Source organism: Linepithema humile, chromosome 3, assembly GCF_040581485.1.
Source record: "Linepithema humile isolate Giens D197 chromosome 3, Lhum_UNIL_v1.0, whole genome shotgun sequence".
Classification (NCBI taxonomy): Eukaryota; Metazoa; Arthropoda; class Insecta; order Hymenoptera; family Formicidae; genus Linepithema; species Linepithema humile.
Genome location: NC_090130.1, coordinates 26,466,984 through 26,485,736, shown reverse-complemented (window position 1 = coordinate 26,485,736; position 18,753 = coordinate 26,466,984). Strand labels below are relative to the sequence as shown.

General features: G+C 37.4%; 1 long non-coding RNA gene across 2 annotated transcripts in view; it reads right to left on the bottom strand.

The window, feature by feature from the left end:
• The window catches only part of LOC105673456 (uncharacterized), a 70,526-nt gene extending 52,012 nt beyond the window's left edge, over positions 1-18,514 (bottom strand). Inside the window, exons 1-4 of one of the 2 annotated variants that reach the window (XR_001100967.2) lie at positions 12,717-18,514; positions 12,104-12,298; positions 11,712-11,924; positions 11,264-11,457 (exon numbers count right to left, since the gene is read on the bottom strand). This is a non-coding gene — a long non-coding RNA (uncharacterized lncRNA). Of the gene's footprint in view, positions 1-11,263; positions 11,458-11,711; positions 12,299-12,716 lie in introns of both variants that reach the window. The other variant, XR_010889385.1, reaches the window with a different exon arrangement.
• Positions 18,515-18,753: the final 239 nt, after the last annotated feature.

Sequence of the window (18,753 nt, the reverse complement as noted above, 5' to 3'; positions counted from 1 at the left end):
GCCGTTTTTTCGCCCCCCCCTCATCGGAGTTTCGTTGCTTTATAATGAACGGTAGAATTGGCATCCGGCCGAACAATGTAAGAGCCGTTTATCACAGAAGCCGTAAATCAATTGTTGAAACATAATAAACAAGTAATAAGATGCAGATGCAAATTCATGCAATATTTTAACGAGACTTTCGAAATACCATTCTTTACAAAAAAAAAAAATGATTTATGTAACTAATCAACGAAGATTGTTGTCCTTTTCAGTACACTTAATTCGCATATTTTATTCGTAAATAGGACAAATTTTTCTGTAAGATTACTATTTTTACTTCTTTCTTGTTTTTCCGCGTGTTATCATTCGTTGTTATATTTAGATTTAAACGCTGTCACTTGCGATACTACAAATTTTCATTATCACAAATTAATAATTGTGAAAATATTTAATTTATATTGATTAGAAACGATTTTCTTGAAAGATTTTCTATTTAAACCACGCACTTCTTTGTGCTTTCTTCTTTCTTAGAGTATATTTTTGCAGTTGTATCGTAACTGACCCAAAGGAGAGCTCATTAACTGCGATTGCCGCCTAGTTAAACTCTACATCCGATCAGTCAGGATGATGATCGGCATTTCTTCCGTAAATAACCATCCTTTGCGTGTGTCGTCAAGGGACAACCAAGAAAGGCGGAGGGACCGCGTGAAACAATGCGAAAGCGTGTAAGTTCTAATCGCAAAGAGTCCTTTCTCTTGGATCAGATTACCATAAATAATGATCCCTTTGCAATATTTATAGTATCCCATACCCTACAGCGCCGCCTTTATGACTAGCCCTCCTGCCTGCCATTCTTCTCCCTCGCCCTATCCATTTCTTCGACTTTCTCCTCCCATTTCACCACTTGGTCGCACGCGCGCCCGTGTCCTGCTCCTTTCATCCGCTCGTTCGATCGAGTCAAGTTTTCCACCGTTTTTTTTTTTTTTTTCCTATTTTTCGCCATCCTCCGTTCGCTCTCTCCGTATTCTCGAACGTCGATTAACGTGTTTACGCGATCAAACAAAGAAAGAGGGGAGGGGAGTGCAAAAACGCGCCGGCCGCAATCGACGTTCGCGGAAGATCGCGGATTCGGAAAACAAAGGAGACTTTGTGCTCCGCTGATGAGACTTGCGACGCCTCCTCTCTTTTTCCCTACCTTTTTTTTCCCTTTCCGTCGGATATAACGAAGCGCGGGGCAAGAGATGTGAGGAAAGGTGGCAGATAGAGAATTGGTATGTTGATTGTGTGTGCCGTGCTGGTAGAAGAGAGAGAGAGAAAAAAAGTACGAAGGGATTTTGCTTGTTGCGTGTTCTAAAGTTAGATTCCGCTGAAGTCGTGTTGCCGAAATAAAAATAGCTACGCCCGGGGCGATTTGCGAATGAAATTAACGACAGCTGTTTTTTAGAGTCCGCATAATGCAGCCATAATTATCAGCTCGGTATTATAGTTATCGCTCTTTTCGTAATGATAGATAAATATTGGATGCTGTTTTATATAAAAAATACAAATGGTTTGGAATATTGTTTGAAATTTCTTGAGGTGTTACGTTTAATAAACTCGAAACTGAATAATGTGCGAATTTGTTGTTAGTGGGTGCATTTTATTAGAAACGCGAGCACAACGACGGAGTTTGAAATTAAGATATCGGACTGATTCGTCCCTTAAGTGGATTTCTCACTTTAGATTCCCGGTCGAGGATGAGGTTTCGTTTCGCTCGAATAGACCGATTAATTCTGCTGATTCTTTGAAACAGTTCTTTGCCGGTTGTCTGCTGAACAATCTTTCAACTGTAATTCAGGGAACAATCTTTTGATTAGCTGTGACGTGGAGCATAAATTACTCGGCAAAATTAATTGAGTCGCATTTTCGAACGCACTTTGCATTTAGAAGAACGACATCCTTGCGCGAGTATAATCACGGAAATAAAGATATACACAAAGACTTGTTAATTGAAGAAAAAAATCTTGTTTAATAGAATCCGACTAATTTATTCGTGTCAATCTACCGCTTGGATCCAACAAATCCCCTAAACAAATCGCGTCTAATAAATGTAAAAGTGGATTAGCGAACGCTGTGAAATAACTGTACATAAATTAGGCCCCCAAATGCTTATCGGCTGCAAACAAATCTCACAGTTGAAATGTTGGATCAGATCGAGAGATCTAACAAGAGTAGACAGAGAGGAGAGGGGGGAGAAGAATCGGGGAGAGATAAACGAAGTAGTAGATACATCCTTAATGAGCGATCGTTATCACGATGAAAATGCAGTCTCGAATCGATTCATGGCAGTCGATTCCTTTTGGCTTCTTTTATTAGACTGCCAATTTCGTGGCGTCCACAGAATCTTCTCTTCTTTTCATTTGTTTTTTTTCCTTTTCAATACGAAATCCCGCTGACTCGATCGCCCGAAATTCCCCCTCTAATCTGTAAGTGCCTTTCTGACGCTTATCTTGACGTGACGTCACAGTGGCACACATGTTACCTCGTAAGAATAATTCGATTATGCTAACGTCAGCTACGGATTTCACAGTGGCTCTCTTGTTGTCCGTTTTTTCCTCCTTTTTCGTACTTTTTTCTCTTCGCTTTGTTTCCAGCGTCGACACCTTTCCTCGTGGCGCATTAATCTTCGCCCGACATGAAGCAGATATCTTCAATTAAATCTTACATGCAATCAATTGAAATTAATCTTGCATTCCAACTGGCTTTGGAATAATGTTCGGAAACTTTATTTTATTCGCGTAATAAATACAAACTCGTATCACAAATAAGAAATAAGATTCTTCAGTAAACGCGATTCTGCGAAAGTAATCGATATAATCATCAAAGAAATAAGAAACTTTTCTTTCACTTCCGCTGCTTCCTGTGCTGGGTTAATACTCATATGTTCTCTTTACGGATTTTCGTTTCATTTGTTTCGCTGCGATCGATCTGTTCGAGAAATATTTCTGCGATTTCGCCGATATATTCCTACGAAATGGAGGGGAACGAGCAAAGGAGGGAGAATTTCAATTTCCCCGTCACTAACTTCGCTTCCATCAATCTCCAGAATCGCGCTAGCCGAGTGGAAAACGAACCCGACGACTTCCCGTCTACGAAGAAACGGATTCGATGTTTTTTACCGAAATTTCAAAGGTCATGGTTAGTTGATGCAGCATTTGCTGATAGACCATTGCCAATCATACAACGATAATACTATGTATCTAAAGCTAACGATTTCTAATAATTAGTGACAAAAAAAAATAACATATTTATAATTTTGTCATAAAAATACGATAAACATTTGTGAATTCTATACAAAATCATTATAGTATTTCAATGATAGACATATATTTTGTGAATGTGCGTATTCGCATTCTTTAAATATATTCCTATAAAATTATAAAATCTTTTTCAATGCTTGACAATTTTTTAAAATTGTTTCAATTATTTCTAAAATCAAATTAGATTAGATAATATATTTATCTTGAATTTAACGAAATATATATTCTCTAAAGCAGGTTTTAAAAATATTCATTCATGAGTGTCTCAATACTTCTTATTTTCTCTCGATTGCAGATTTTTTTTTGGTAATTTTAAAAGCTCTCCAAAATTATATTATTATTAATAATTGATCGGAACTTGTCCGGTGAAATTTCAGGTGATTATACCAAGAGATACATAATTGTCGTTCAATATTCGACATATAGATTTGCATAATCCGATTAAGACGTCCGAAAGCATCGAATATTCTATATCTCCCAGGCTCGAGCAATTTCCTTTCGTTCCGATAAATTTTCTGCTTCATAGCAGAACCGAGTTAATGAGAATATAATCTTTGTTGTGCGTGGTTTCACTCTTTCCGCACAGACGACGACGTATTCGCGTTCTACGTCTTCTTCATCTCCTTCCTCTCGTTCCCTCAGTACCGGTCCTTCCTTCCGGCAATTACTCTCGTCTCGACGTCGCGCGGAATTATTATCGTCCGTAGCCCATCGAACGAGAAAGCAGAGAGAGAGATACCCGCTGCATCTCCCGGACTCCTCTGCCGACTTTTGCGAGCGCCTCAACAATAAACATCATTAATTCACGTGGCCCGTTAACGCGTGATTTATTCCGAGACTAATTTATTCCAAATTCCAATAATTTCGAACGCCAATAAATTCATATTCGTATTCAAAATATTGAATTAATATAGAAGAAAGATTTACGAGACTGTTCAGTGATTTAGAGTAATAAATGACTAATCTCGGAAAGCTTTTTTATATCAATTTTTTGAATGCAAAACTGATAGGTAAAGCAAATTTCGAGAATTTATTCTTATGATATCCATATAATAATAATAATTAAAATTTGCATTTTAATTATTGTAAAAGTTGCATTTTAAAAATAAACAATCCTTAAGTTTCCAAATTTAGCAATAACATTTTAATAAATATTTTTACAATACAACATTTTCAATGTTAAGAAAACTTGTATGCAATTTCCATTAATCAAATATTTTCTAAGAAAGTTACATGATAAATGCTGATCGAGGAAAGACTTATTTCGGCACCAGTCAAATTTCAATGCCGCCGCCAATTGGCATGCAATTCGACGTTGTCGATTATTAAACCGTGCATGCACCACGGGCCACACAATGGTCCGGCACCGACCGCACAGGAAGGCTTCTATCACCGTTGATTTAGGTTCATTAGGATTTTTATTAATAATTTCACTAATTGCCGGGTTTGCCGAATTAATTGGGCGCGTCTGGAAACTGCGCGTGTCCCGCGCCGATTGTATGCGTGAGGATGCAAACCGATGCATCATATAAAAAATAAAAATTAAATTGCACATGAAACAAGGAATAAATATTAGCAGGTTATGTTAATATATTTTAACAACATTTTTATATTACGTTAATATCATAGACATAAATTCTCAAATTGACTTCTTTCATCTATCGATTTTTATCTACCAATATTTAAAAAATGATCCAATATATCAAAGATTGGTAATTTAATATTCTAAATCACTGAATATTCCGATAAATCTTTCTTATATTTTGATGAAATATTTTTTAACCAAATATTTCATTTTCAGATAATTGAAAATATGTTAAGTTATTCTTTCAATTTTATTTGTAAAATTAAAAGCAAAAAAAGGAACAAAAAATTAGTCAAATTAAAATGAAAATTGAATCGGTTACATAATATAAAGAAAATAGATCCAACTGTTAAAAGTTGAACAATCATAGAGAGAGAATTGTGAAGTGAGTAAATAAGGCACTAACGAGAATGTGGGTGAAATTTGGAACACGACGCTAAACGACTGCGGGAACTATCCCGCTTAACTAAACTTCCGGAAGAGTTTCGAGAAGAACGCGGCGGCCAGGGACGCTACCGGCGTGTAATTCGATTTGCGAATTGTGCAGCCGACGAAGGAGGTGCGAGGATAGCCCGAGATATCCACGATGAGCCCCGACGCCTCAACAAGTTGTATACATATAATCTGACCCAGATCCCAGGGTCTAAGTGAGGTCTAACGCGAGGGAGAAAAGGGGAACCGCAGAAGGAAGAGGAACAGCAGTAGGAGGTGAAGAAGGAGGTCCGGAGGGTTCCTCAGAAGCAGACAAACAAAATATAACAGCACGAGTTACAAGGAAGGATCCCGGGTGAGATGAGGGGTCTCTCCTTCTCCTTTTCCTCCTACTTCTCCTTATCGCTCCCTCCTCTCCTCTCTGTCGCTCCCTTTCGCCTCTTCCACTCTTGTTCAGCTCCTGGGAGGCGGCGGGGCGGGCGGGAGGATGAACCCTCTTGAAGCATGAATGGATTACGAAGAGCCGTGTTCATTCATTCGTTTCTTGGCGGCCTAGAAACCCACAAAAAGTGTATCTCTCTTCGCCGCGACCCGTAGTCTATGGTCGTGGACGTCGACGCCTCCCTCCTCACCGCTGGTTTCCGTCTTCGCGATTCTCCGCCTCGCGGATCATGCTCACGCGCGGAACGCGAAAATTGAGCTCCCGAAGAGTGAAGGAAGAGAAATAAGTGCAGATCGATGCCTCTTTAGCATGCAACATTTCTACTTCGATGCGTGGTCGAGTGTGATATTAATATAAAAGAAAAATATAGATCAATATTCTTTGTATTTGAAGAATGCCTATAATAGCTGGTTAGAGAGATAATTTTGCAAATTAACACATTAGAATTTATTACTACGTTGACAGATTCTGATGCCGAAATTACGCCACCAGACATGATATATATGAGAGAAAACCAGCTCAAGTATGCACGACATTAATTTGTCTGGAAGGCAATAGACAAATTTATAACACAAACATAGCGCGACATAGTGACATCGTGAACGACAACGTCCTCAACACCGAGCAGAGCGGAAGGCGAGGAGCGCTCGTCTGACCTTTCTCAAAGTTTCGGATCCCCCGAAAGAGGGACACGAGGGATTACCTAATGGAGATGGAAAAAGAGAGAACGAGACGCCCGATTCGCGGAGGGCCGTCGCTTTTTGCACGTCTGAGATGTCGCCGCCAAATGTGCGAAAGGAAGCTCTTCTTCGGCATGTGCGCGCCGCTTCACGGCTAATTGAAAGCGACAGTGACCCACTTATGCCACCTATACCATGGATTTTTTCTTTTTTGCCCGCCATTGCGAGCGAGCCCATGCCCGTTAAAGATACTCGCTATTAATTGCGCGATAAATGGTCGAATTTTAATTTCTATTAAGTTGATAGAAAAGTAATTTCGTTTTTGCAGCTAGAAGCCATGTTATTTCTTAGAAATTTGCATAATGATTATTGCCAATGTAAAGTACAAAATCTACTTTCTAATTCTAGACTTTAAGGATCCCTCGAGCATGTCAAAAAATTCATGTGAAACGAGTAATAGATCATCAACCCTGCTATTGTGTAGAATAATTTAAGGTTTGCCCGGACTCCAGAAATTTTATTTTTTATATTTTTTTTTATTTTGCTGATTATCTTGGCCCTTTGTAACACCTCATAATTATCCATGATTTATAAACTTGAATATATTTTTCCTGGATTTGCTAGATTTTTAGAAAAATATTGATAACGTAAAATTTTGTGGCCAAGCCAGAGGATATTCTTACACACATTTATTTAAAAAAATAAATAATTTCCGTAAATAAAACTTTTATCTCAATATTTTATGATTTGAAAACTTCTTTGCGATAAATCTCCAAGGTTTACAAAGTCCCACGACACTCATTGTACAGTTCTGACTTTTATCTTTCCGAGCTATTCAAGAATTTCTTTTGAAAGCTTACAAATTGGGAAAAGACTTATGGATGACAAATTGAAAAGTTTTCGGAAACATTAAAATTAACTCGAACTACACATAAGAATTCACCGTGAAGAATTCTTTAATGCGTGACAAATGTCTCCGTTGTTTGTACTCGTTAAAGAATGTGTTCATCTCAAAAGTTATTTTTTTATACTTTTAAAATATTTTATCAAATGATTCTTTGTTATTCTAAAACTTAACAATGGACAACTGATGCTAAAGAACTGATTATAATAGTCGAAGATATATCGCCAGTATCGCTAACTCCGAAAATACATTCCACGGACACGCAGCGAAGTAGGAACATCTTCACGAATGATAGAAGTCTCTCGTGACTCTTCTGTGAACGATGTAGATATTCCTACATACACATCCCGCAGGATAATTATCAGCGGCTGGAGATAGCAAGAGGACCCCACAGCCTCTGCGCTGACTTATTATTTCTTAGTGATTTTCTGAATTGCACCGGGCACGGAACGCAAGTCGATGTCTTCGTGACGTAAACGAGATAATGGGCTCCGCTCGCGTACCCACGATGTAGACATAATGACGACGGTCTTAGGATTATAGTCCGTCCAGTAACTCTCAACTCATCCTCTCTTCTCCCTTCGGCCGCTTTGCTTCGCTCCACCGATCTCTCAGTGATCCCTCTCCGCGACGGGGTTAATTGACAATAATAAGAGACAAAACGGGAGTGAAAAAAGCTCGGGATAATGACGGTGGACCCCGTAGACTAATATATATGCGTAAATTGCACGATGTGGATTTTTGCAGTGAATTAATAAATATAATGTTCCAAGATCGATCTTTTATAGCCACGCTGCTAAGAATGTTCGTGAATAAAAGGAATGCACGTTGTATCATAAATAAAATTTATAATCAGGTTCGAAATCTAACCAACTTAATTCAAAGGAAAGAAATTCAGTTTGATGTGAGATTTTTTTCCTTCTCGCTCTACTGAATTAAAAAAAATATAATTTATAGCCGTCACGCGAATGTTTTACGCAACACTTCGCCGTAAGAAGAAACTCATTTTCACACCTATTCCGAAATTTTTCAACAATAGTAATATCATTAGGAAGTTAGGTATACAAAAGAGAATCTCTTCGCCTTAGAATGCAGGACGATGTCGTTAACACGGATTCACATTTTGGGCATCGATTAGTGGCGGTGCGGCGGCGAGTGAGCTAAAAGATACACGAAGTCGGGAAAAAGATAAGTACTCGTCGGAGCGGGCTTTTCTCTTTGGTTCACCATTAGAGCAATTTTAGTCTCCTTCGTTGGGGCGGCAAAAAATGCCGGTGAGTCGTTGCGCTAGACTGAAGAATGATCGGAGAGGCGCCAAACCTGATTCGACGCTCTCTTCCCTCCTCTCTCTCCCTCCTCGTTCTTCCCTTGTCTGCTGCCGTCTCGATTCCTCGACCATCGTGTCATCCCTGTCTCTCCCGCAACGACGCGCCGTTCCTCTCTCTCTCCAACATTCGAAAATAGAAACCGCCTCTCCTCGTCGCTCCAATCACTGGAGCTTCTTTTTCTACGGTTCTTTTTTTCCCCCGGCATTCAGCTCGCTCCTCCAGGACTCGTTAGATTCACTCGGGGATTATGTTTCGTGCTATTATAGCTCTCGAGAGGAACACCCGCGCATCCCTCCGCCTACCTCCGCTTCCAGTGTTCCTTCTACGCCGTCGATGTTACTCCTCTTCTTCGGTTATCGATTTATTGATCTTCTCGAAGAAATTCCGACGCGAGATAAGACATCTACCGTGTCCATAACTTACTTTTACAAAGACGAAAATGTCCTTATATGTGGCATACGAATATTTATTAAGTACGCGCTAATTGCGCTCACATTGCTGAATGTGTCGAATATTACTAAAATTTCGACCAAGAGATTTTTTGTGATGATAATATGCGATGGTATGTCTCTTTTTTAGTAACGCGTAAATTAAATAATTATAAAAATTACATGCAAAAATTGTTTTCATCAAAAACTTCTATAATCATTTAATTTGCATGACATTAAAAACAAATATTGCCATTGCATAAAAGAACCCCTTGTCAAAATTTTAATAACATTCCATACATTTAGCAATGTGAATGTAATTTATACGTATTTGATAAAAATCTTATCTGTCGCAGCGCGGAGAGTAAAATATTTTTATCAAATCTTGTTTTATCTCGTCAATTTGCAGCATTTGCGTAAATGCGTGGTAATACTTGCATATTTTCAGATATCCAAGTAAATTCCGCTGATTTGCGGATCACGCGCAGGTTAACTGGCAGGATACGCACGTTGCTTGCGACAAAAGCGTTAATACGGTATGAAAATTCGGCATACCACAGGCGACTTCGTGGGGAGTATAGGCATTAATTTCGGAGACGTGCAACGGCACGGCGCAAAAAGGAAATCGCGAGACGCCGCATGGATCTCTATGTAGGATCAGGTATATCCCGGCACAGGAGCTATCCGTCTCGGTCCCGCCGCTGAATGTTAGAAGATATATTATACCCGAAGAGGGTGGTAACACTTGTTTGATTCAATTCCAAGAACACGCTCGAAGGCGGCCGCTCAATTTTTCTTCCGCGCCGGGGGAAGTTAGCGATGCTAGTACTTATCACGTGGCCGTGTGTGTATGCGCGTGTATGTCCACAACACATATGAATGGCATAGTCGTTGGCGAACTTACGAATCCAGAATTATTACCGGGTCTTGATGAGCATACACTTGAGAATTATCCGTGAGAAATCCCATAATAATGATCGTATCGCTGCAAAGAATACTTCACCGCAAAACCTTCGCGAAAAGATACGTAAATTTACGATTTAGAAACTCGTAAGAGTCTGTAATGCGAATTAAATTCAGTCATGAATTTTGCCCAGAAAACAGTCTTCGAACTTTGTCGAGTTTTTATTGTGAATCTGAAGTTCTTTTTTTTGTCTTACTTAACTTTTTCTGTTATTATTTATAAATCATTCTCAAACTTAATTACGCGACCACTTAAAGCGTTAAGCGATCCTTTTCTCACATTTCTATCATATTTCCGTATTTAGTGAATGTTTTCCTATGTTTTATGCAATGACGATAATTTACCACAAAGTGACCTGCACATCATCTTCAGGAAAGAAACTTGGTAAGTAAACAAGACCACAATGTCAGGCCACCGAAAGAACTATTTACTACGACCATTTCGACAAGCGACACGATGCGCACAGGTGGATGCAATAGGCCATCGAACCAACGATGCAACCTGTTGCAATAAAATTCCTTCGTCTACCTGGGAGAGAAACGGGGTAGATGGGTAGCAATTTCGCCAGAATATTTTCGTGGCGTAATCAGAATGCTCTAGGACTACCTGCTGCAATCCGTGCAGCGAGTTATAGTGGCAGACGATACAATGCGGAAGAAGAATAGAAAAATAAGAAAAATGTGTCTATTCTTCTCGCATTTAGAATGTGAAAAGGTATATGTCCTTTAAAGTATTTTTTAAAATCAGTCGAATTTATAGATATCATATCATAATAAGATTTCAGCTGAGACTTATAACTTTTTTTATTTAATAAAATAAATTGATTTATTTTGTTATTATTTATCTGATAAAATAGTTATCTATTATTTGCTAATTTAATTAATTAATAAAAAAATTTGTTTTCTTGTATGCAATAACAAAGAACTTTTATGTTCTTAATCCTGATATTAGATATTATAAATTCTATCAAGAATTTGTAAATAAACACTATTTTTGCTTATAAAAATAATATCTAGAATAAAAATTTTTGATATTTATATCCTTTTCAATATCAAAGTCTCAACTATTCTGTAAAACATAACATCACAATTCATTCGCAAAAATTGTCATCGTTGAAGACATATGTGCTTTCAATAATACCATTTGAAGATATTTTTATAAAATTCTGTATAAGATGCGATTGAATATTCTTATTCGGTGGAAATGTGCAATATTTTCTTACCTTAAAGAGATGTATCCCTTGCGTGTATTCATTTCCTGCTCGCTCTGTTCACAGCTCTGTTCACTCACTGACAGATAGTGCCTGCAGTTGAATCAAGTTGTAACGGTGACAAGGAAATAATGTGATGGATCCGATGACGGCATTTATGTCCTTGCAAATCGATTGAGTTGATCATGCCAATGATAGTATGTAAACTGTAATAATTAAAGATTATTAGAAATTAGTTATTAATATTATCTCTCGTATGCACAATAAAGCACAAATATTTCACACAGATGGGATACGCTTAAACTATGAATAAATACTTAAATTTCTTTTTCCTAAAACAAGATTTTTTCTTATTTTTTACTCGAGCAAATAATTATATAATTTGATTATACTATGCAGTTTCCGACAGATTTTGCTTAGATTAATTGAATTTGTTATGTCTTGAGTTCTAAATACATACCAAGAATAATCACCTCAAACAAGTGTGTTGAAACATTAATGCGTTATAAGAGTTTATCGTTTCGTAGTTCCTTAAACAATACGAAAAGATCCTCCTTTGCAGTCATTTCTTAGTTGAAGGAACTAGATAGATTGGAGAACTTTATTGATTATAAATTGATGTCTAAAAGTTTTCATCTAATGTTGACGAGGTGACAACAGATCATATAGACATCTGTGAACATAAATATTAAAATATTAATTCAGTATTATGTTTAAATATTCCATAAAATTTGTACTTTTTTAACAATTTTAGCATTATTTCAAATTTGCCATTCTAAAATAGTTTTAGAGTTTAGAGCGATAAGTTTAACAACATCCAGTATATTTAAGGAATAATGTATATTTTTTTACCTCAAAGAAATGTATCCCTTGTGTGCATTCGTTTTCTGCTCGCTCTGTTTACAGCTCTAGTCACTCACTGACAGATAGTGCATGCAGTTAGATCAAGTTGTAACGGTGACAAAGAAATGTGATGGGTCCGATGATGACATTTACTTGCAAATTGATTGAATCCCAAGTACCTAAGTTTCTTGGACAATGTACTTCCTTAAATTACAATAAAATATAAAATTAAATACAGAACTTAATATAATATACTCATAAGATTACTCAAAAGCATTTTTTAAAGCAGAACAAATAAGTAAATATGCCCATGACAAACAACCGATCAAAAAAACTACCTCTTGAAAAAATTTCTACAAGTTTCTAAAAAATATAATAATCTCATTAATCTCTTCGGTATAGAGAGTTGATATATAATCCAAAAAGTGTTCGTATAGGACGTTATGCATGCGCACGCTGTCCGAAAAATGTTTATTGCAATTGCAAAGCGCATACTTACGCGTCATTCTAACCTACAAATCTAATAAACCGTGTTGATATTAGAGTGTTCGCATTATACTAAGTACCGAAAGGATTAACTATGTTTTTATAATCAATTGATAATATATTTCAAATTAATTACTTGAGATAAAGGATTTTGATCTCATCAGACGTGTTAGACTCTTATCTTTCACATGACACTTATTACGTGCAACTTTTTCGCGCCATTACCGCGCGGGAGGATTGACAACGCCCTCGACCCCCTCGATCGTATTCCGAGTAATTGCGATATAAGTCGAAATCGACCGATGATACAGCCACCTCGCGGCCGTTGTTATATATATAGGTCAATGCCCTTGCGTCTAGCAGGTGTCTAGACAGTAGCATAAAAAACAGTTCTTTCGCGTATTGCCGCATTCCACGCATTCCGCGTGCCGCGTTTCCGCGTGCCGCGTCTATTTTTAGATGTATACTTGCCGGATTTTCAAAACGCTATAACTCAGCGAAAAATTGACGTAGCGACTTGCGACAAAGACCAAACTTCTTTGTTTTTTCACGCTCTACATGATTATGCACATTGCACATGCTCTTATCATGACATGCATATATGTATATGTATTAAATTCAGATAAACTTCGAATATTTTATATATTTAAATTGTTCAAACAAAAAAAGTTTAAAGCAAGAAGAAAAAAAACATATTTGAAAATTATCGTTCCAAAACTTTTCGTTATAAACCTAAAATCAATTTTATAAGCATGATAAAATTCGATATTGTTCACATGAAAAAGACATAGAGACGACACTTTGTGATATGTGAAAAACATTGAGACAGTCACTTTCGAATTGTGGATGCAAATAGAGCGGAAACGGAGCTGAGTGCTAAGTATCCTGCATAAAACATCGAGATAATTTTTTTCGAATTTTTCTTTATTATGAAATACGATTTACACAAAAATGTACGCTTAATATAAAAGATTGTCGTTAACTTTTAGATGCTTATCATCCCCGGAAAAATAATAAGCTCGTATTTTTGTCCCTACCGAAAGGAGGAAAGTATGCGGCTTTTTGAAAACGGTCAAATCAAACGAAACTCGTTTCGCTATAGATTAGAGTAATATTTGAGAGAGAACGAAATAAACTATAATAAAACGAAATAAAATATAATTTATTTTTGCGGTAGGATAAGATGGGATAATTTTGGGAGGAACATAAAATAGGCATAAAATATGATTTATTGTCGCGATCAAAATAAAAATGTTTTCCAACGCGATAAGGTAGGGCAATTTCATTTGAAACATAAAATGAAATATAAGACTATTTCAAATATAGTAATTTTATTATGTTTTTAATACTCTGATATTGTTATTTTTTAATTGAACATGAAATGAGAACATTTTTATGCAAATTCCGTAGAAGTTTTATACAAGTCAGTGATTCTTATAAAAAGGAAATAAATAAGAAAAGGGGAAAGAAAAGAGAAATGGAAGTGTGCGCAGGCCGCAAGAAAGTGAGGCAAAAGTTGTCGCGGTTGAAACCTGGACAGGCTCACGCGGGCACGCGTTGGTCCCGATTATGTGCCGAAAAAGGACCTTTAGGAGGAGAACGAGAGACAGGGCAGGGTGGGTAAAAGGTCCGGGAAGGAAAGAAAGCGGAACGTGGCCGAAGGAAGGAAGCCCCGGCTTTAATTCCTGCTATTATTGAAATACGCCACCGCCACGTGCCGAGAGGGACGACGGGGATCTCTTCCTCTGCCCCCGTTCGATAGCCCCCCGACCACGAACAACTCGCACGCCTTTTCGGCACCTCACGCGAAAAAGTAAGATGCAGTTGGGATGCAACATCGGTTGGCCTGGATACAGGACCTGCCGCAACCGGCATTTGTCGAATCGGTCAACAAGGGGTTGACGGAACTCAATTATATTTCGCATTTTACAAAAGAGCACAATAAATAAAATTTTATTTAGCAAATCGACTTATTTTAATATATTTCTTTGCATGTGTGACAATTCCCTCTTTTTTCTTCCATTTTTATCGCAATCTTTAAGTTGTTTTATCTGTGTGTTCCGATAATTGATAATCTAACAAAATTACTTAAGTTGGAATGTAGAAAATAAAAACGTACTTTTTTCTGTTTTAGATAATTTTAATATGTTTGTTGAAGATTGTGTAAGTTCCAGTCAAATCAGTTCTTGTACCAGCAATAAGTATAATAAATTTTATAATAATTATAAGTATTATTTAGATGTTAATTGAGTGCTGATATAAATTTTAAATACCTCGCACACAGAATCCTTGTGCTATTACACACAGGTGTTTAACAAGTTAAACATTGTATCAAAAATCATCAAAACCTATTTAAAAATAAATTATAAAAAATTAATAACACTTCATAGCAACAGCCTTAGGTTAACATCACGTGCATTCTCGTATGGTCGAGCCTCAAAGACAGTATTTAGCATAAATACTAAAGATAGTCTTTAGTCATTCACATTGACGGTTCGTGAAACCGCTAATAATAGCGTTCAGATCGGACAAGTGTTAAAGATGTAGATTGCATTCAGCACGTTTATATCTAAATCCCACTCGCATGCTTGCATTCGTGAACACACGGGGTGTGTTCTCGCACGCGGATATTTTACCCAGGATACAAATTGGCGAGATCACAGCGATTGCGATAAAATTATATGTACCGATCGCTGGGTATATTCGGCTTAAGCGGCCGTACGCACTCGTTCCCGCATGCAAATGCGACAGATCGCCGATAAACATGGTAGCCTGGTGGCTCGCCGTCATAATATCGCGGTTATTATCGAAGCGGTGTATCGCCTCTTCCTCCCGTGCGCGGCACGAAGCGCAATCTCACCTTGCGCAAACACCTGCGAGCGCGACGTCAATGTTTCATTACGTGTGATTCATCGCGCGGCGAAATACTGCATCGTAACCTTCATTCATGAACGTCGTCGCGTATACACACGCACGTATAACTTTCGAAGCTAAGGGGATCGGCATAATACCGCGACGCCAAAATCGTTTGCGGAAATTAATACGCGAGATAACGAGGACTTAAGAAAGAGAAAATTTGCTTGTCACGCTGCGAATTGCACGTAATTGCTTTTTGCGATGTTTTATGTATTTTTAACAGTTTTTAAAATATTAAAACGCGATTAAAACGATATAATTGCGATTGATAATGTGATCGATCATATCTTATTTCGATTTTTAATTAAAAGTAGTGACAGGAAAGTTGGATGAAATATACTTAATTTCATAAAGGACGGTAATTGTTAATTTATAAGTTTAATGCAAATAACATTGTGGATAAAAGCGCGCAATCTTGTTATTTTAAATATTGTATCAAAAATTCATATAAGAAGCAAACGAATTGTAGCCGATTGTTATTGCTAAATCCAAAGTATTACAATACGCAATTAATTAAAATTATAATACATTACAAATAGCCTTTAATTAGGCCATCTTCAGTGTATACAGAATAAATAAATGAAATAAATTGCGCGTTCCAATTAAGATCAAGAAATAAAACAGATAAAAACAGCTCATGAAAATCGACGTGTTGTTAAGTTGTTAAAAGATCGAGGTGTTATATATTTATGTGCTCGTTAAATGCATTATTTCGAATCAAAGTGTGTAAAATGCAAGAAATTATTCCCATTTCTTAAAATTTAATAAATACACCTATCACAATTTTGTACGAGATCTCGACAGCAGTTGGCAATTTTATTTAATAATTTTAAATACGTGTTTATGGCTACAGTAGAGACGAAAGGATTAACTATGTCACTATTATTCTTGTAATTAAACATTATAAACAATAATTAATAACGTGTCTTGGAACAGCGCGAAACGCGCGTCAGGAATCTCGAATGTAATTACAGAGAGTGAATTATTCTACGTCGAACGAATTACTCAATGTATAATTCCGGCATAATAATCGGTGCGCTTTATAAATTCAATTAAAATCCAGCCGCGCGGTATAAAGTTCGTTCCTCGCATCTGATAAATCGTCGCGGCTTTCGCGAGAATGCTAAAATTACAAAGTAGCACATTTTAAGCCGTGGTCGCCACTTAGTGTAGCTGTGCAATTTTCAATAATTTCAATTTTTTTAATAGCTTATTTTTTTCACGAATTTACAGCGAACAATATTAAGTTAAGGCACATTGTAACGATTTCGTTATCATTATTGCTTTCATCCATCATTGATTAAACTATTTTAACCTACCTAGAAATGCCACCCAGCTATGGTGATTTGACGAGCGAAAGGGTTTTGCAGCAGCCACTAAACCCAGGCGCATCCAGGAGGTGCAAGCTCCGACGCGCGCAAACATCTGTCTCATTACGGGGAGGGGGAGGGATTCATTACGGCGGGCCGCGCGCAGTGTTACGTCTTGTCTTTACCGTAACACTCGCTCATGAATAATAACGGCGCCGACGCCGTAAACGGCACTTTATGATGTATCAGTTAATAGTCCTCTCTCTCCTAGAAGGGCGTCCGGCTCACGGTGTTCTCTCGCAAGCAACGGCGGCGGCGGCGGCGGCGGCGGCGGCGGCCGGCGCCCGCATATTTTATTCATGAACCGCGCGCGGAACACTACCGCGATTAGGCCGGGATATCCGTGAAATCGGTTATTCGACGTAATCCGGCGACGACATATTTATACCCAAGAGTAGATGAGTTCTCGTTTATTCCATCAATCTTCGCCGCGATACGTTTCAGTTTCGGTTAATGCTTTTGCAATTACGCATGTTGATCCTTTTTTGCCGGGACATTCTTTTGTATATCTTGTGTATTTTTATATTATTTTTATATGCAACAAGATTAAATTAAATTAATATTATTTTAATATTAAGGGAAATATGAAAAGAAATGTTACTAAAATATGAACAAATATTAGGCAGCGTAAATTATTCGAGCGCTTGCGCAATTGAGATTTGTCTGTAATCGTGGGTAATCGTGCGGTAAATTAACGACCACCCAGTGTACAAGACGTTCCGCTACGTTCGCTGGTAATTCGAACAATGTCCGTCTAATTGCTAACTCAGGAGTTGCTACATTGACGTGCCGCTGATAAATTGACGTAGCGGTAGCCGATATTTCGTTATCGGAATTATAGTGCGTAAATAACAATAATTAATATTCGAAACAACGTAAACGGACCGCGGGGTCGTTTAATTGTTGCGCTACATAAAATGTATACTTGTGAAGGTGAACGTGGAACTTGGCAGGATAAGGTAAATATCCCAGCATCGTCCTGCTATCATTATATTGCCGGACCAGTACTGTTATTATCTCCACGATAAGATGTAATGAATGAGAGAAAACGACTATGCCATTATCGATAATTTCCTCTCAGCTGCATCGTATCCTTAATGTCCTTGCTTAGGCGGTTTTCTAATACCCTTGCGAACCACTCGGACCGCCTCTGAGAGAGCGCCACGAAAATAAGATTATCTTAACCGTGAGATTATGTCTTTGCAATATTCTCGTTAAAAAATATCTCGTGTAATACCTTAAGTAAATTTTTAACATTTCAAATTTTGTTACGGTTAGAAATTACTTGAAGGAAATTTTATACGCCTCATAAAAATTGTAAAAAGAGTTTCATCTTAAATCCTGTCGCCATTGATTGAAGTGAGTCTTAGTAAATAATATAAATAATAATCAATGTTAAGTATATTTAACTATGTGTAGTTCGTATCACACAAATTACAAAATAAATCCTAAATTTTAAATCTGCAGTTAAGAAAGATTTCAGGATTTATGATAAAATCTTCACAAAGAGCTTGTATTCACTTCACTACAAATAAAAAAGAAAAAAAAACTTGAGAGATAAAAGAGATGAAAGGGTTAGAAAGATAACGGAACTTCGCTTTTTCTCACGCAATCCCTCTTGATTCGGATCCTTTTTATGTGTACCATATAACGGGTATATATAAAAAAAAATAGAGCAGGCTTCACGGAGAAGTCGACGAAACGAACTTCACCGGTGTTCCAATGAAGTGAAACTTGAACTTGATGAAGGTGAATCAACTTTCATTGGTCGGATTGTTCATTTTCCAGGACGATGCGAGATAGCTCGGCCACGTATCTCGTTACGCGATCTTCAACATTGCAGTAGTTCATCATATTTCCTAGAAGAATATTAAATATTTTTGTACA